This window comes from Sebastes fasciatus, chromosome 9, assembly GCF_043250625.1.
Source record: "Sebastes fasciatus isolate fSebFas1 chromosome 9, fSebFas1.pri, whole genome shotgun sequence".
Taxonomy (NCBI): Eukaryota; Metazoa; Chordata; class Actinopteri; order Perciformes; family Sebastidae; genus Sebastes; species Sebastes fasciatus.
In genome coordinates, this window is record NC_133803.1 from 3,729,771 (window position 1) to 3,750,815 (window position 21,045).

At 42.0% G+C, this 21,045-nt stretch overlaps 1 protein-coding gene across 1 annotated transcript in view; it reads right to left on the reverse strand.

Moving 5' to 3' along the window:
- The window catches only part of camkmt (calmodulin-lysine N-methyltransferase), a 174,108-nt gene that overhangs the window by 59,307 nt on the left and 93,756 nt on the right, over positions 1-21,045 (reverse strand). The window lies entirely within an intron of this gene.

Consider the following 21,045-nt stretch of genomic DNA (forward strand, 5'->3'; position numbering starts at 1 on the left):
AGTTAGAGACTCAGGAAGTTTTCACACCTGTAGTTTGTTAGCTCTGGTCCGAATCAGGGACCAAATTGTTACCATGTTGCATATTGCCTCGAGTTTGGGTTGTGTTCACACAGCAGCGTTTACAAGCAGACCAAAATTTTGGTGCGCATAGAAACTGCTCTCTAATTGGTCAGATTTGCCATGCTGGAAAACTCCCGGAAGTAAACAAAGAAGAGCAGACTTCCAGAACGCAACAATGGGGGGAAAACTAAGCGGCTTGATCTTGGCTCTGGTCATCTTCTTTTTTTTTTACCTCGTAGCAATTTTTCACTCAAGGCAAACGATACAGTTTGAATATGAGGCGACTGGAAAACAATGTATTGATGCACTGGAGTCGCCGAAGGATATTATCAAGACGTCCAGAGGACGGAGGTGGAGGAGGCGTGCATTAACCCTCCTAAATGCTCATAGGCCGAAAATATTTCCGAAGATCCATCAGGTATGCCCGTGGTCTTCAACACAGTCTGACGTTACACCTGTTTAGTACTGATGTGGATAGCGAGGGCAAGCGTAGGCTCTTTTGTAGTAATGTTGTCTGGTGTCTGGTGTTGACGTGCACAGCGCAACTTGCTACCAGAGACGGTTTAATCCAAAAAGGCGCAATGCTTTCTCCAGTTGGGCCGGATCGAGGTCGGATCATGTTCTCACCACGAACGAAGCGTACCAAATCGAACCGCAGTTAGTTTGGAAGCGAACCGAGACCATCTCTTCAAGGAGGTCTCGGTTCACTTGCTTTGGTGTGCACCCGAGTGCAATTGCTGTGTTCACACCTGCCCAAACGAACCGCACCGAGAGGGTAAACGCTCCAGGGTTCCATTCAACCCAACTACACAAGGCAGGTGTGAATTCGCCCTCAGTCACTGACGATATAAACATCCGTTTCAGCGACAGATCTTCATTTACAGGCATTTACAGCATCGCTAATGTGACAAAGTGCTTTGATTCCGGCGTCTCAACATCAAACCCCCGTAATATTGATATAAAAACAATGAGTGTTCAGTGGAACATAATTGGATGCATTGTGTTTTCCAGGCTGTGTTCATTTGCTTCTCTTGTGGTTTCCACCTTGCCTTGTGATCCAAGGCTTCTCTGTCTCTGTTTGTCTGTCTGTTCGTCTGTCTATCCTAAATCCTTGCAACACACTCTCTCATTGGGCACTGTCTATGCAAGTGTGTGTGTGTGTGTGTGTGTGTGTGTGTGTGTGTGTGTGTGTGACAGGGGGTCCGGTGGGTGATAATCACAGCGTGCAGGCCTGTCTGGCTTATCACCTACTGTCAGCCCTTCTCCTTCTGCCGTGCATGTAACACACACTGGCGCACACACACTTGCATACTTGGTGCTATATTCCCTCTCTCTCCACACACACACACACATACACACACACACACACACACACGTTGGCAGTAGAAGAAGTAAACATTCATTTGAATAAAACTTCAGCTTTTCGCTTCTGGCTTTGAACAAGAAGGTTTCGGCAGCTTGGCGGCGTCTGTGTGTGTGTTTGTGTGCACACATGCATCTGTGTGTGTGTTTGTATGAAGGAGTTGTTGAGAAAAGAGAATGAGGGGATATAGAATGAGCCGGAGAAAGCGAGCGAGGGAGGGAGACAGAGATAGAAAATGAGCGAGGTAAACGAGAGAAAACGGGGGAGGGCGGGAGGGTGAGAGGAGGAGAGAGAAAAGGTGGTAGTCGATATAATAAGCGGCTTACAGGCGGTCTCTCTTCACCTCATGGGGCAGACATCACTGCTCTCTCACTCTCCCTCTCTGGGTCTATCTCTCTTGCCCTCCTTCTCTCTCACTCTCTCTCTTTCCTCCTCGCTCCGGTCCGCCAAGATTAGCTCAAGCAAGCAGGATTTAATAATGCCTATTGATAAAATGTCCAAATATTCCTTTTCCCCATTAGAAAAAAAAAGCACGCTTTCTACGTCTTGGCCTGACAGCACACACACACACACACACACACACACACACACACACACACAAATACAATGACAGCTAGAGTAGCTATACTGTGTGTCTAGAGAGTGTCAAGACATGTAAGGCTTAAATAAGGTGACATTTTAAATTTCATCTGTTATTCCCCTTCAGCCAGGCGCTTGTCACACAGTAAAGAAAACTTTATACTGTCAACTGGCACATCGGCCAGTACAGCAGTTGTATATTGTATATAGTATAATGCTGAGAAATATCTCAAGATGTGTTGTTTGTTGTTCTGCATGTAAATATGTATTTATTTTAGGGCTGTCAAAGTTAACGCAATAATAACACGTTAGCACAAATTAATTTTAACGCATTAACACAACTTGCAAATTTTAGGTTGTAGTAGAGTAAAAAAGCTAGAGTGAAGATACTGGCATCATATGAAACTAGAAAACTTAATGAATCCATCGGTACCAACCATGTCATACTAGCTTGCCAAGAAGGAGGATAAATAATGCTCCAAATGTTTTGTGAGGAAAAACTGGCAAGGCCATTTTCAAAGTTTTCCCTTGACCTCTGACCTCCAGATATGTGAATGTAAATGGGTTCTATGGGTACCCACGAGTCTCCCCTTTACAGACATGCCCACTTTATGATAATCACATGCAGTTTGGGGCAAGTCATAGTCAAGTCAGCACACTGACACAATGACAGCTGTTGTTGTCTGTTGGGCTGCAGTTTGTCATGTTATGATTTGAGCATATTTTTAATGCTAAATGCAGTACCTGTGAGGGTTTCTGAAAAATATTTATAGTTGTTTTGTGTTGTTAATTGATTTCCAATAATAAAAATATACATAGATTTTCATAAAGCAGCATATTTGCCCACTCCTACGTTGATAAGAGTATTAAATACTTGACAAATCTCCCTTTAAGGTACATTTTGAAGAGATAAAAAATGTGTGATTGATTTGCTATTAAACACAATTAACTACGGACAATCATGCGATTCAGTGCGATTAAATATTTGAATCGATTGACTAATTTATATACATGTTATTTTATCTGATATTTTATTATTTATTCCTTATTATTCTAAATGAGTATGTGTTTAAAGGATAAGGCAGATGTTATTCTATTTTTTTTCAAGAAAACCTACGATGTATTGTCTACATATCAACCCCCATGCCTATTCGTTACTACATAGGATAGAAATCTCTAAAAATGGGTCACAAATATAAGGTTACATTTACCCTTGTGTTAAAGAAATGCTGGATGATGAACCATATTTATCAAATTGGTATCACATCTTGGTTTTCAATAATTAAATAGCCTGGACCCAATATAATTAAAATTGAAAAAGCTACAACAATAACTAGACTAGAAAGTTCAATTAAGGATCTTTAACTGGTCATACTGTAGTTGATCTAGACACACATATAAAAAGTAAGCCAGTATGATAAAGAAAAAGACATGTACTGTTTAATTATAAAAATACTTTCATTACATTTATCAAGATAACTTATCATGACTTTAGACACTCTTGTCAAGACCAATGTTTAAGTAGGGACTTTGGACTTGACTGGGGTCACTGCAAGTACAGAACAAAGCCTGATGTGCAGCTTTGTTAGCCCGATGAATAAAAAGCAGTAATTACATTCAATTCTAGTTTTCACCAGGCAGACAGGAACAAATGGTTCAAAGCCCTGTTCTGCTTCAGGACTGAGCATCGACACCGGAGCTATTTCAGTCCCTGTTCGTCCTCTAGAATGAGTATATTTGTGTGAGTCTTAGGCTGCATCCTAATTCTGCCCTCCCCCCCATTACCTCTGATCCCTCCCCTTGTGATTGTGTGTTCACATGAAATGTAATGGTGTCCCACCGCACACCTCTGCCCTGTGAAATGACAGTTGAGCCCCTCCCCTCTATGTCCACAGACGAGTGTCACCGTGACACCTGACATCAAGGGGCCACCCAACACATCTTGAGCAGATGAACAGCAGAGGGTGGTAATGTAACATTAAACTGGGTGGGATCTGACACTCAACAACACAAGCAGGAGAAGAAAAATGATGGCTGGCCCCCACACACACTCAGTTTCATTTGGTTTTCATTCTGCCGTTGACTTCTGGTGATGTGCACACGTCATGAGTGGCATTTAATTGGGTAGTGGAGTGAGTGTAACACCATCCCTGAACCTGAAGGGGAAGAAGATTTCAAGGTGTGAATTTGGACAAAGCCTCACTTAGAGATGTTCCGATACCATTTTGTCCTTCCTGATACCGATTTCGATTATTTATTAGGGCCCGAGCACCGACAACGTCGGGCCAGCGAAGGCCCTATTGAAACTATAAGATTTCTTATCATTATTTTTCTCCCAAATAAACTCGCCTTTTTGACAGCCTTTACATGCTCAAAAAGGCACACTTATCAGACGCAGTGAAAAATGTTATATTTTAAGGGGCTTGGGTGTTGCAAAATAGCTCGCTAGCGCCCCCTAGAAAGTTGGAAAAATTGAGCAGCTCGCTCAGGTCTCACCTACATGTATGAAATTTGGCAGACAGATGTAACATGTGGTGACACACAAAAAAGCCTCTGGGAGGTATGCCCAAAACTAGACAGGGAGTCAGCCATTTTGAATTGAATGTGCGATTTTCGCCCATTTTTAGCTTTTTAAAGGCCGCGTACTTTAACAAATTCCTCCTACATATTTCATCAGATCGACTTGAAATTTGGTCAGGACCATTTAAAGACCTTAAGGATGAAAAGTTATTCAAATGGTGAGTTTTCAGTGAACGACCTGACCGTGGCGTGGTGGCCATTTTGAGCCATTCGCCCCCTTTCATAACTCATCGCTTATCAGAGTTCCGGTTTCATTGTGCCTGACTGCGTCAGTCGGCGTCCCGCCAGTACCCCCGACGCGTGGGAAGGTGCGAGGGCCCGTTCATCGCTGCTTGCAGCTTTAATTATTATTATTATTAAACAACTGTTTACTACTGATCATGTATGGATGTGATATGATTACTATCTTTCTTGTATGGCCTGGCTCAGGTTAAACCCTTTTTTTAAAACAGGAACAAATATATACAGTTTTACTTGTTGGATTTTCCACTGTTAAATATTTACAAATGGCTGACATTTTCAACGCTCAGACTACCGTTACACTCTCCAGTAGGAACGCACTGTTGTTGCTATCGTGAAAGAATTTAGAAGCAAAGAGACGAAACTCTGGTGTTTTTTTGACAACAGCCGCTGCCGCCATTTTGGACTGAAAACGCTTATTATATCTATCAGATGTTATTGTTCAACACGGCCCATTTCTGTAGAATATGACAACAGAATAGAAATAATTTTGTTTTTCTTCTGTACGGCACTTTTTTTTAGGCGGACGTTTTACCGGCGTCCCGTAGCTGCTTTCGGTCCAAAATGTCGGAAACGTAGCTTTGCTGCTAGGTGCTAATGTCGCAATGGAAAAGACAATTGCTTTTCACTTCTTGAGATTATACTGTATGTTCTTTGCTATCGTAACGTGACAAACTACTTGCAATCATTTCTTCTTCGCTGCTCTAAAAACAGTAGTTGCCAGTGGCAGCCATGATACATCCAAGGGGAGAACACAGTGAAGGCTATACTGTTTTGGAGTGGCGAAGAATAAATTGATATCCAGTTACACAATTAGATTTTTTCTGGGTTAATAAATGATGGTATTCGATCAGTGCATAGACTAGCATACACGCCGATACCTGATCCTGAATTTTAGGCAGACTTATATATAGAGGTGGCTGGCAGGGCAGAGGTGGGATTCATTGAAATGTAGACCCTGTAGAAGTACTGACCCTTGGGGTCACCCATTGAAACAGTAGAACACCTTGACCTGTGCTTGCTCAGTTTTACATATTGTTGTCTGTCGGTGAGGTATGAGGAAAACCATGTGCATATCCGATACTGGTATCGGTATCGGTATCGGTATCGGTATCGGTATCGGTATCGGAACAACTCCACTCACGCTATCTTTCTTTCAGGTTGTTTCTTTTCGGGGTGTCTACTGTACACATCCATGTTAAACCAAGATGCCTTAAGGCCATCTGCGATCAAGGAAAACAACACAAGATAACACCGTGCTAAGAGTTCAGTCCAGTACCAATAATGTTAAGTTCTAAACTGGATATTTCTCACCATGTTTTCATACCCCTCTGCTTAGAGCCAGTTCCTGTCCACTAACTGGTGCCCACACTCCCAGATTAACTTTCTTTAATACAAAGTTATGTGCCGATGTGTGCGCATGTGTATGAGCGTGTGAACACACGTATGTGTGTGAGAGAGCAAGACAGACAGCTCTAAGTAATAAAGCTTTGTAAAGCATATGTGAATCTGATGGTTAATCCCCAACTCCAATAACATTAATAGCCCAGGGTGATAGGAACTATGTGTGTGTGTGTCTGTGTGTACGTGTGTGCATACACGTGTGATAAGTACGTGGTGCCTGTTTGTGTGTGTGTGTGTGTGTGTGTATGTGCGTGTGTGTGTGTGTGTGTGTGTGTGTGTGTGTGTGTAAGTGTGCCTCCCAGGTCGCGGTGCACTGTAGGAAATGAAGGGATCAGGAGTAGAGAGCAGATTACTCTTCCTGAGGATAATGAAATTATTTCTCACCTTCAATTACTAGATGAGGAAAGGAAGCAGCGTAGGTGTGTGTGTATCAGCTTAATATAGTTATCGGTCCCAGGCACTAAACCTTGTCAATGGTGTTACCCAGAAAACCATACGTGAAGCTTATTGGGGTTGTGTGCTAGAAACATTGTGATCTCGCCGCTGGGTTGCTACTGTTAGTTTAACTTAAAAACTATGAGTCTTTCTGATTTAAAAAAGTACCTGTGTACCATGTATGGTGGTTTTGCATGCCTGTTGCATGTGTTCATTTTATACGCGAGGAGGTTTGCCAATTGCTTTTTTCACTTAAATAAGTGGCTTACTTTTGCTGCTGTGCCATACGGCTGCACACTACTCAAAAATATATATGACTGCATTCAGGATTTTACTTTAAACTGCAGTCTTACCGATCTCTGGTGCTTACTTCAAGCCCACTTTAGTCTCTACACAGTCAACCTGCAAATATAAGCTACAATTTGAGGGATGAATCATTTTATGTGGTTGCATCATAGACTGTCTTTAAGAAGTGGACGTAGTCACCGTGACGTCACCCATTGGTTTGTTGACTGCCGTTTTGAAGCATCCCCTGCTTAATAGTCTATTTGACTCTAAATGGGACCATAATTTACTAAATGAACATCATGCTGTATTGAAGAAGACTTGAAACTAGCGATTGAGACCATAAACTCATGTTTACAATGTTTACTGAGGTAATAAATCAAGTGAGAAGTAGGGTCATCTTCTCATAGACTTCTATACAATCACACTTCTGTTTGTAACCAGAGGAGTCGCCCCCTGCTGGCTGTTAGAAAGAATGCAAGTTTAAGGCACTTCAGCATTGGCTTCACTTTTCAGACCCGTAGGGTTGCCCATTGGGTTGCATGCATTATAACATTATTATTATTACTATTATTGAGTCCAATTTTATTCATATATAGCTTTAATACAGAAGGACTCACCAATTTCATGTGAAGGACATCTTATTTTGATGTTTCGTGCATTATGGGTTTATTATTTAAATGTGAAAGTGAAGGCAGTTTTCTGGCCATGTAGAATATTCAAATGTAATAAAACAACTTTCTGGAGAGTTTCTGCTTTATTGACTGATGTTTTTCAATACTTCAAGATTTTATCCTATATCAATTCTAGGGGTGTAACGATACGTTTTTATAATGATACGAAACGATACGATATTTGGCTCATCGAGAGCGATACGATACGATACGATACGATACGATACGATACGATACGATACGATACGATACGATACGATGATTTGAAATCAATACAGTAACTTTTTTTGTCAAAGATTCAATCAGTGTGACTGTGAAATAAATATCTGATACTGGACAGAGCAGGTCAGGATTCCTCAAAGTGTTTCTTGTGAAGGAATCGGGGATAAATTAATTATGAATATAAACAAGTAAACAACGATTGATGGCAAATACATACAGCTTTTATTTGAAAATAATAAAAAGTGCAACTGCAGGACCCGCTGATTCAGTTCTCAAGATACAAGGCAGTGCAATATTTAACACAAAATATAATAAACCAACTTCTATTCATGTCAAATGAACAGTGGTTTAACCTGCTGCTTCTGTCCTCATTTTCAATATAAACGGTAGAGCAATAATACAGAGATCAACCGCTGATAGTGATCAAACAGCTTGGGACAGAATCATTCCTCTACAAATGCTTTTTAAATAATCTGCTTATAATAATCAAGTAGTCCTCCTACAGTGTTCATTTGGGCTCTTTTCATACATGAAAACATCTGGAAAAACATTTTAAAACTATGTTAAGACGTTAGTTGAATTTCTGTTTTGTTTTTTACTTTACTCCCGTGATAATTTGCCTCGCGGACCGTCTGCTTTCCGGCTGGGTACGTGAGGCTGATGCTGTGTTCACATAGATATCATGACGGGGAAAGGAATTTTCTCAGAATGGAAACACGACAGCGCACGGGGAAAGCGCCTGTAGGTGAAGCCGCCCTCGTCAAGAGGATTGATAGCACCTGAAACTCTGCTGACCGGCTCCTCTACCGGGTGAGAGAGCGAGGAGTCCAGTGCGCCGTTCATCTGCATGTACGCCATGGATGCGCGCTCGCGCTGCAGAGGGCGGAGCTGGCAAGCTGCCGCAAAGTGTCTACATTTCTTTAGTAATAGAAGTACTAAAAAACACTTTCATGTAACGTTTGTCGTCCTTAAATACAAGGTGCAAATCCTTAGTATCGATACAATGATGAATCGTTGATAACCCCTAATAAACATGCGTCCTTTTTTCTATGGTATGGCATAATATGTGATGAAGACATACTGCAGGGTGGAAACAAAATACAAGGCATGATTATTCCAAGCAGTCGCATGCTGTCGAATGGTTTTCTTGCACAGAAAGTCCTAAAAACATTTTATAAACTCAGACACAATGTTAACAGTACTGGGGGGTGGGAGGCCTGCTGAACCAATCACATTTCTTAGTTGCAGCCACCTACTTTTTGAATCTACTGTGTAAAGTCATGGTCCTAACCCCTCCACATCCTGGTGACCCGTGGATGACCCTGGGTACTCCACGATTTACGGCAGCGCTAATCTGGCCTCAGTAGCTGTCAGTAATCTCATTCACAGGGATGGAATTATCCATCCATCCCTCCGTTTTCTGCTGCTTATCCAAGGTTCGGGCCGCGATAGCAGCAGGCTAAGAAAGTTAACCCGGTCATCAGGGTATCCTTTCCCCCACCCACGTCCTCCCGTTCTTCCTGAGGGATCCATGGCCTTTGAATGCCCCGGGATCAGACAGCGGGGATGGAATTAGCCAAAGGGCTATTTCAGATATCTGAAGAGGATCCAGGTACCATTTGGGGAAAGACAACCTAAAATAACTCACTAGCTAAGCCGAGCTAAGCTAATAGTACTTGAGACAAGGCTGTTACTCCGTCCTCTGTACCAAGAATTAATTATACGCAGCCTGAACACTTTCATTTAAAAGATAAAAGGATCTGCTTAAGTGAGCTTGTGCTGAAAGCAATATTGATTGCTGCTTTTCAGACTGTCTGCAAAGTTAAAGCACTCTTCATGTAGTCCAGATGTGAAAAGACAGACAGTCTCTTGCAGGTCTGACATATAAAAGGTCTCTGACAACTATCACAAAGGTCAATTTGTTTTCTTATAAGACCAGCCGATGAGCATAGTGTTCGCTTTATAATCTAATGATATGCATTCCTGATGTCAGCTGCTGTATTTACAGTGACACTGGAGGGCTCTGAGATATGAGGTGTTGGTCATATGGCTCTCAACATGGAGACATGACAGAACCAACTGCTTACTTCAGGGGGAACCGGAACACAGTCTCTCGGTTCGTGTAATAGTCAAGGAATTTAATCTGTTTCTAATCTATTAGACATGAATAAAACTTTTTTTTTGTGACGCACAGCACGACTTTCAACAATGTATTTTTCGTGTTTTCTACAAATGTCCAGCAATCCTTGACACAAAATAAGACTACCTAGTTATGTTTAGGAAAAGATTGACTTGGTTAGGCTTAGGCAACAAAACTACTTAGTTAAGTTTAGGAGTAGATCGACTTAGTGAGGCTTGGGCAACAAAACTACTTAGTTAGGTTTAGGAAAAGATTGTGGTTTGGTACGCAAGTTACGTGACAAATAAATCAACTCTGACTTGTGGTTTCACACAAACACCAGTCTCCTGGACGAAAACTCTGTGTTTTTTCACCCACCCGTAAACCCCGACTTCCTCCCTGCGCTGCGTTTTACCACTCTCTATACTTCCCGGTTCACAATTATGTTGATTACATAAAAATGAACACGTGGCCGGCCCGGCAATGTTAACACAGCACAGAGAAGCTCTGATTACAACACACAGAGAGGGAGAGAGACTTCATTCTCTGCTCAGGTAGACATTACTCCTCTCTAGGTCGAGCAAATAGTTGTCAGCTGCTATATTATTGCTCTGAATCCCGTATAGAGAGCCTTTAACAAAGCAAGCGATTTCACTCTGTTTCTTATATCTTTGGAAAATAAAACGTCTTTTAAACGTCCTTTCTTTCATCAGCCTCTGTCAGGTCTCCTGCTGAGGACAGAATGCTGCTGCATAGTGCTATAGGAAGGATAGGATGAGTAAAAGAATAGACAGAGGAGGAGCAGGAAGACGGGGAGGAGGAGGAGAGAGAAGATCAGAGTGGAGAGGAACGCAAACAACAGTGTGAATGAGGAGAACTATTTTAAAAGGAGTGCAGATGAGGAGGAAGGTGTAGGGAGGCGAGTTGGGGATAGAAGGAGGAAGTTAAGCCGGGTGGAGGTGAGAGAAAATGAACGACGGGGCTCATTAGGTGGTTTGAGGAATGATAGCGAGAGAAAAAAGAAGAGGAGGGCAGAATTGATGAAGAATCGGAGGAGGAGGAGCGAGAACGAGGCAGGAAGAGATTTGACAAGGAGGAAGAGGAGGAGGCAGAAAAACAGACCAAGGAAGGGGAGAGAGGGGTGTCAAGATGGGGTTAAGTGGGCCATGATGTTGCTTTGAGCACGCACGCACGCACGCACACACACACACACACACACACACACACACACACACACACACACACACACACACACACACACACACACACACACACACACACACACACACACACACACACACACACCTCAATCACTATTACATACTGATACATACAAACACACACCTGTCTGTTGGTTTTGTTCACACACACACACACACACACACACACACACACACACACACACACACACACACACACACACAGTGTCTTTCTCTCCCCTCCGGCCCAGAGTGTCTTCAGGCTCCGTGGCTCTCTGGCGGTGATCCGTCTCCACATTAAGCGAGGCCTCAGATAATTCCTAAGCCTCCTCCATGGCCGATCCAATAAGGGATAAGGCTCTCGGCTGGCCATGATCAACTGACAATCTGTCCTCTCACACGGCTACTTTAGTGGAGGCCAGGATTACCCCGGCCAGCCTAGACAGGGTACACACAGTTCACAAGACCACAGAGCTGATGTGTGCGTGTGTCTGTGTGTGTGTGTGTGTGTGTGTGTGTGTGTGTGAGAGAGAGAGAGAGAGTTAAAGAGAAAGAAGGACTGAAGAAGGTTGCGTATAGAGGTAAAAGTGTGTGCATGTGTGTGTTTGCACATGGCACCACAGTGAGGCATGAGAGAGCGGGTTGCTGCATCTACTTGGTGTCACCACTAACTCTAGTTGAGGGGTTTCAACCTGACAATAAACTAAAGAAAAATATGGTACTTTGTAAAGGGTGACACTTTTACCTATTAGACTCTGTATTTTGAAACAACAGCAAATGTCTGTTTTCCAAACTGCTGTACTTTTTGGAACAAACAAGTGGATGAATACATCATCATACAAAACACCATCAGTTTACAATGAAAAATAGTAGTGGGAGGTGGATGGGCACACCAGAACTAGCAAATGTGGTATACTGCTCTTTAAAAGTATGTTTGAACCAGCCCTGTCTCGAGGGAAAGTTTTTAACGTATCACAAATACGTTTGTAATTATAGTCTGCGGAAGTCCATGTAGTGAGGTTGGGGTGGTGTATAGGTCAAACAAACACAGGACTTTCACCCAGAAGGCCATCGTTCATGCCCCGTGTGAAACTAAATCAACGTTGACTAATTTTAATTTACGTCTGTAGTTGAACAATGTAACAAATGTAGTGATTTTAAAGGTACCATATTATAAAAAAGATTTTCATGTTTTTTTATTATAAAGCAGGCTAAAGTCCTATATAAATACTGTGAAAGTATCGAAACACTCCATCAACAGGGAAATACACACAGCCCGTATTCAGAAACTGTGCATTTGAAACAAGCTGTCAGGATTTCTGTCGCTCCAAACTTGCGCTACATTTTTACGAGTAAAAATGGGCAAGGCCATTTTCAAAGGGGTCCCTTGACCTCTGACCTCAAGATATTTGAATGAAAATGGGTTCTATGGGTACCAGCGAGTCTCCCCTTTACAGACATGCCCACTTTATGATAATCACATGCAGTTTGGGGCAAGTTGAGTTTGCCATGTTGTGATTGTGCATATTTTTTATTCTAAATGCGGTACCTGTGAGGGTTTCTGGACAATATCTGTCATTGTATTATATTATAGTAACTATAACTATATTTAAAATGCACAAATGGTTTATTGAACGCACTTATTTGCAGAGATTGGTAACAGGGTTAAATAAACACAGATATGGTATTTTAACAGATGTATTTATTGATTGATTAATTCATTGTCAATGTATGACTGCTTTAAATGTATTTATTCCTGTGAAATATTTATTGGCATTTAGTAAATATATTGAGGTGTTTATATATTTATTAATAGTATTTATATTTTGGGTAATGTTTTTTTGTATATGTTTGTATATTTGTTTGTTGTATTTAATATCAGGAGTGGTATGTGCCAACTGAACGGGCTATATAAGGCTGGTGAATCTCAGTCGAGGCGGGGAATGCTAAGGTGGAGGCCAACACGTGTGCACGGTGCTGTGAAAGAAAAATAAATGTTTTCATGCTGAAACGTCATCCTGTCGTGGACTTCTCCTCATTTGCCTCCTGGACCGCTCGGGCATTCTAACAGTGTTGTTAATTGATTTTTGAATAATAAATATATACATACATTTGCATAAAGCAAGCATATTTGTCCCCTCCCATGTTGATAAGAGTATTAAATATTTAAAATAAAACAGATACAAATATGTGAGATAAATTAGTGATTCATTGTGATTAACTATGGACTATCGTGTGATTACTCGCAATTAAATATTTTTAATTGATTGACAGCCTCTCTGATTTATTTTTCTAGTATTTCAAAATCAAGTGAAATGCTTGGCCGGCATCTTCATTCCTCGATGAATCGGACGAGGTCAAGTTTTATAAAAGCTTGTACTATTAATAGCAGTTTGTTAATAATAATAATAATAATAATAATAATAATAGCAAATAGAAAATGATCATTCTGCCTAGCTGGTATGGTAAATACACATGCTGTGAATAGGCAGTTTAGATAGCCTATTCGCCTTTCACCAGAAGAGCCGGGCGATGTGTGATAAGCATCGACATTCTAGCCAACAGAGTCTGCCTTGGAGACACTCCTGATCCCCTTTTCCATTGGAATAGGCTCATTTTAACACATACTCACTCACTCACTCTCACACACACACACACACACACACACACACACACACACACACACACACACACACACACACACACACACACACACACACACACACACACACACACACACACACACACACACACACACACAACGCTTGGAGGACTGTGCAGGGCTTCGATAAGCGTGGCCCTTCTCTCTCTCTCTCTCTGAGTAAACATCGTTTTGGATTAGGCAGAGTATAATGAGAGCAGGGGGCTATCTGCCCACCACGCCTGCATTGTGGCCCCCCGCTCCTCTCTGAGGGGGCTGGGACCAATCTTTACTCTGCTATTTATCCCCCTCCTCTGATAGCTTACTTATCTGCTGCAAAATGCCAGGGCTGACTGCCTGTCTAACTGCCCCTATAACCGTCTGCCTGGTTCCACGCCCTTCTGTCTGTCTCTCCGTCATCCCGTCTTAAAGCTCGCAAAAGCACTGAGACAAATGCAAGACTACGTCTCGTTTTATCTCTCCTCTACCTGTCTGTCAGCCTGTCTGTCTACATGACAGACTCCTTTTTCCTGAATCTCATCTGGTGGCGGTTGCTGGTTGCTGTTGCAGAGGGACACTACTGCAGCAGGAGGGATGTTATAAAATCAGAGCAATGATAGATGTAGAGCACGCGGGAGCACTTTTCTTTGCACTGAAATTATTTTAAGGGTGTGTTTTGTCATTTCATTGATTTTATTATGTACAAATAAAATCACATATGGAGAGTCGATGTGGAAAAAATGCCATGCGTTATGCTTTTTAGTAATTTAAATGTATGCAGACTTTTGATGGGATACTACACACTATTGAGTGTGCAAGCACCAAACCTGATATTACAGGCTACTTAATATAATGTCACATATCATTTAGACCAACACTCTTCCATACAATGTCTTATTTAATACCAACCCTTAAAAAACACTAAAAAGGGTGATACTTTCTAGGAATTTTACACACAGTCAATTTTTTTTTCTGTCGTCCACTTTTTTTATTACTCAAACATGAAGCAGAACGGAGAAAAAAATGTGTTCTCAACTGGTTTTCTTGTTTACATGATATCAATGCTGTACATGAACCGGTTTCTATCCACACCGTGCCCTGCACATGGCACCGCAGTGAGGCACGAGAGAGCCGGCTGCTGCATCTAGTTTGTGTTAAAACCTGCAGTAGGCAGAATGTTTTTGGCATCATTGAGCAAAGAATTCCATAATAACCTTTCAGCATATTGTAATTCAAGTGTTCTGAGAGAAAACTAGACTTCTGCTCCTCCTCATGGCTCTGTTTTCAGGCTTTAGAAAATCTAGCCCGTGACGGGAGACTTTGACCAATCACAGGTGATTTCAGAGAGAGAGGGTTCCTATTGGCTGTTCTCCGGCTGGTGGGCAGTGCTTGGTATTTCCTCAACTGATCTCAACATGGCTGCCGGGTCACAAACTTTCTCATTTTACAGCTAAACCGTGCACTACAAGATGATTCTGAAAACATTTGAGGAGAGAAATAGTCATTACAGTAACAGAATATTGATTCATATTTGATCAGCGCTGCCTAGTTTGACCGTTTGATCGGAGTTCGCGAGTGATTGACAGCAGCCTCATATAGACGGTAGACTCCAGATCAGCTTTGACTGCTTGTTTTCCTCCGGTCTATGAAATCTTGCAGATGCCGTTAGGAGCACCGGAGGACACAGAGGCACATGATTTTTTTCAGATTACCTGCTTCATGCACTACTGTCAGGATATAGTAGACTGCTGCTTTAATAACGTAGACAACGCGGTGATTTTAAGCCAAACCGTGATGTTTTTTACTAAACCTAACCAAGTAGTTTTTTTGCAGTTTTTGTTGTGTTTCAAGTTACAACGTAAAAAACCTAATAGAGTGCTCCAGGGATGACGTATTTTTGTAGGCCAACCAGGAAGTTAGCATCACCCTGGGTTCCCAAGCCCCCAGGAAGTGCGCCGGTCGTTGATGCCAATTTTGTAGTGGCCAAACGGCGGAACTACAACTTCTGTGTCCGTCACGTGATGCCATTAGGCCCAAAAAGACTTTTTTCCATAGACTTACATTGGGAAAGAGATGCACTAATTGCTGAATCCAGAGTTATTTCCTTTCCTCCGTTCATGTGAATGAGACCCAGACCGAGGCTGGACCGAGGGCTTGGAGGCAGAGTTAACAAGCCGTGACGACAGCGTGATGCAACTGCGCCTGCTCCCCGTGCCCAATGGGTGCGGAAGATCGCTGGAAGATCCGGATACTTTTCCAGTCGGAAGTCGAGCCATTTTGGCTTCATGCTCCACTGAGGGGCCCCGCCTTCAATGCTGTCTCAATCTAGTTCTCTTTATACATTCGTGTGGGTTCCCTCGACAAATAGCCAATGTGATTTTTCAATTGGGTTTTGGATTATTGCAGCAGCATGCCCTGCACTGCACTTCTCATTGACAATGAATAGAAGTGTACACTTGATGAAATTACATCTGGTGTACAAACCATTGTGAGTACAGAGTGAGTGTTCGGGAGCAAAGGGAACACAGGGGAAGTGAGGGGTTACGGGAGGAGAGAGGAATAAAGTATGGAGAAAGAAATATAGAAGGAGGGAGCGAGAGGAGGGACGAGCGAATGAGAGGGAGGGGGGCGAGATGTGGAGAGAGACGGGGAGGAGGCAGAAACAACAAAGAGGGAGTTTGACATGTGGCTAATAGACATATCAGCACTGAGGTGTGGGGTTTAGCTGGCAGACGAGAGCTTTGCAGAGCTTCATTCATTGATTAGCATACGGAGAGTGGCATGGGGGCCGTGTGACAACCCCAGATTACGCCGCGCACACACACACACACAATGCAGATTGCCACAGATTGCATCTCTCTCCTTCCTCGGAGAAAGGCAAGGATGTCAAATTACAGGGTGTCACCTGCACCAAGCTATCTAGTTTCTTGAATGTTAATGTATATAAACAATTAGGACAGGAGAAAGAGAGGGGGAACGGGGGGTGATTGAAGAAGAGGAAGATGGAGAGCAGAGAATGAAAGAGAGGGAGTTGGGATAGTGTGAGGAAGAAAGAGGAGAGGCTGGGTGGTGTAAGGGAGTGGGGGAGGTAGAAGATGAGGGTGCAGGGAGGAGAGGAAGGGGACAGTTGAGATTCAAATGACTGATGAGAGGTTCTCGTTTCATGGATCACGGAAAAAGAATAAAACAATATGAGGAAGCAGGACAGCTGCCACCGAGCCCCTCCCTGCCTCCAACCTGTGGTATTCTCTCTGAATGTGAACCCATCTTGACAGAAAACAGAAGCATCTTGTCTGTAGTAAAGTCCAGCAGCGATATGCAGCGACGTACAATAAAACCAGTTGATCGTTTGATTAATATCAATGTACTGTATTTCTTTTAGGGCTGTCAAAGTTTATGTGCTAAATTTGCTTTAACGCCACTAACTTCTTTAACGCATTAACACAACTTGTGATTTTTAGGTTGTAGGGTGAAGATACTGGTATCATATGAAATTAGAAAATCTAATGAATCATATGATAAATAACGCTCCAAACATATGCTAAACTCCGTAAAAGGAAAAAAATGACAAGGCCATTTTCAAAGGGGTCCCTTGACCTCTGACCTCCAGATATGTGAATGATATGCATATATGCAATCTACAGTTTGTAATTACAATAGTTTATAAACCATTTTTTTATATAAGTAGACTAGAGAAAACAACTTCAGCATTCAAAATTGAAATAAAATTAAGAAAAGAATAAAAATAAAAATAAAAATATAATCAAATAAAAATAATAATAAAAAGAAAGAATAGAATACAAAAATGTAAAAATAATAATAATATTAATGCACAAAAAAGAAATTATTAATAATAATAATAATAATAATAATAATAAATAATAATAATAAATTAAATAAACAAATAAGTTAATAGAAAAAAAAGAGTGGGGCGGGGGGAGCGCAGAGATATAGCAATATCATTTACATGGGCACGCACATGCGTCCGCCTTCACTTGTCAGGTCACCTCCAGGCATATGAATATGTGCTTGGTGCTAACCCATGTAGCTATATTTTTCCTTCTGTTAGACTCCATCTCTTCTCAAAAACATCCTCCATATTCCTTATTTTGTGAGTTTCCTTTTCCATAACTTTTACTTCTTGAATTAAACTTTTCCTTTTTATAATAATATTTTTCATTGCAGCTCTAAAGCCAACAAGTCCTTACAGTGCTCAGAAAAACATCTATATCTTCAACTCAAGGAAACATTCGAAAGATCAAAAGCTCCAGAACAGCAACAAATTCCACCTTGAGGTTGAGATGTTTCAGTCAACAACCACCTCATTGGAAAATGTTTCTATTATACATGTGGTAAATTAGCCAGTACCGTATGTGTGTAGTTAGTTTGATGTACTTTATTTAGATTAGTCAGTCATACAAAACAGTCATCACAAATTTTGGAAATCAAAGTTTGGTCTGTGACCGTCTGACGCCATCCTCCAGTTCTACTGAGATAAGACTGAGAGGAAATGACAGCACAAGAGTCTCAACACAGTCTCACGGCAGTTCGTGAAATAGTCACACGAGTTTCCCTTTTTTCAACAACGTATTTTTCGTGCGTTTTCCTACGAATGTCCAGCAACACGTGACACAAGTGTCAATTTCCATTAGGTTAAGTTAGGTTTAGGAAAAGCTTGACTTTAATTAGGCTTAGACAACAAAACTACTTAGTTAGGCTAAGAATAGATTGCAGTTTGGGTTAAAATAACCCATCCACCCCGACCTCCCTACACGGTATTCGCCGCTCTTTACATTCAAACTGATTTTGTGCAGATTATCACAGAAAAAACGTGAAAATTCGCTCTATCGACGAGTACATGTGAGTGTGCATAGTTTCGGGTGAAAACATGTCTGCCCCTACGAGTGTTCGTACTTCTGTGGGCACATCAGCGTAGTAGTGAGCAGGGCCAGATGACGAGTTGTGTACCACAAAGTTATCGAAATTCAAAGAGGGAGGCGGCTCACGGGGGGGAGAGGGGGGGGAGAAGGATATATTCAGAAAGAGTGACAGAGAGGGGGGAGTGGGTGACAGAGGAGGGAGACAGAAATCACATCCAACCCCTAGAGCCTCCAAGAGTCTGCCCAACAACTGCACTGATGCCTTAAACATGAGACCCAGATTCCCTATCTCGGTGAAGGGAAGAGGAGAGGTGAGGAGAGGGAGACGGGGAGATGTAATACAGAGGGGAGGTTATGGGGAGCACAGGGAAGGGTGTGGGAGGTAAACAGGAGGATCTGTTGTGGATCAAAGACAGGACAGACTGTTAAATTGACTGTGGAATGTGTTTTAACTACTGTAGGGCTGTCAATCAATCGAAATATCTAATCGAGATTAATCGCATGATTGTCCATAGTTAATCATGATTAATCGCTACCGGCTACTACATTAGGGAGAAAAGAGTGGACAGGAAAAAGAGAGAGAATGACAGAAACAAAATACTTTTTCATTTGCAAAGTCAGTTTTCAAATCTTTTTTTTTTTTATGTAAATGTTTAGTTAATCTCTATAAACTAGGGCAGTCAATTGATTAAAATATTTAAACGCGATTAATCGCATGATTGTCCATAGTTATCGCAATTAATCGCAAATTAATCGCACATTTTATGTCTGTTCAAAATGTACCTTAAAGGGAGATTTGTCAAGTATTTAATACTCTTATCAACATGGGAGTAGATAAATATGCTTGCTTTATGTAAATGTATATATTCTTTTCTAGTTTCACATGACACCAGTATCTACACTCTGAGCCCGCTACAACCTAAAAATCATAAGTTCTGTTAATGTGTTTAAGAAATATTAGTGGTGTTTAAAAATTTGCGTCAATGCGTTATCATCGCGTTAACTTTGACAGCCCTTTGACAGCCCCTAAAATACATCAAAGCCCAGTGTGATTTGAAATTGCTTGTTATGTCTGATCAACAGTCCAACTCAAAAGATATTCAGTTTACTAAGACGAGGAAAAGCAGCAAATCCTCCAGACTGAGAAGCTAGAAATAGAGAATGTTGGCTTGATTCATTTACTTTACTCTAATTTACTCTGATCACAACACTTTCAATAACAATCTGGATGTGGTATTGATGATTTCTGATGGATGAATGCTGGTTAATAGTTATGTATGACTGTTAGTGTGGGCCGGAGAAAAAGAGAAGCACGGCAAGAGCAGCAAAGATAGTTCACTGTGATCATAGTTTAGCAAAGATGATTAGAAATAATAGAAGCTTGTTGTGTTATAAGATAAGATTAACACTGGTGATTTGGTGCTGCAGTGGCTCTACAGAAAGTTGTACGCCTCTTGTGGAACACAGTGATATACTGTGTAAGTGCGCTGCGCTGATCCACTTGAATGGTTGGCTGCCTGCAGGGTCACTCCAGCCCCTGATTGGCCGCTTTGTTTCACGCTCCAATCAACACCGAGCTGGCCCATTTAAACTTCCTAAGGACATATTTGGTGGCTTGCATGTTCAGTTGAGCAGCTGCTTTGCTCGTCAACTTGCTTGTTTGCTGGACACTTTGTTTCACTATTATGCTGTTTTGTTACGTTCAGTCTACTTTGGTGAAGTTGTATTAATTAAGTCAGTGGTTCTCAAACTTTTTACACCACGTACCACCTCAGAAAATATTTGACTCTCCAAGTACCACCATTATGACCAGGGGTGGGCAATTATCTTTCCTGGGGGGGCCACATGAGAAACCCAGATTGTTGCCGGGGGTCAAAGAAATTCTGTCCGACGTAACCTCTATTTTATCACTACATCAATTTATAGAAAACATACTTAGCACTTATTTTTCAGCATTTATTATACTGAAAATCACTCCAAACAGCATATTATTAAGAAAATGACATTATATGCAGGAATATATATGCCCGACCCTGCTGGGCTGGGATCCCACCTCAGCCGGCACGCACCGGTCCTCACTTTCATTGCACCACGGGTTTTGCGTGCACCCTCTGACTCGCGCGTGTGTTAGACTCCTTGGTCCGTGTTTCAAGACGGGTTGGGTGGGTTGCAGACATCACTGCAGACCCCTGGCGCCTTTTACTTGGGCCGAACCCCGCCCTGGGGGCACGACGCGGTTGACAGTCGCACCGGGAGCAGATGGGAGGGAGGGCGCAGTGAGCCCTTTGTACACGGTGCGGCGAGGTCCGAGCAGGGAGCGCTGTAAAGCCGCGAGCCACCTTCACCCCGAGCCTTTTCAAGCCA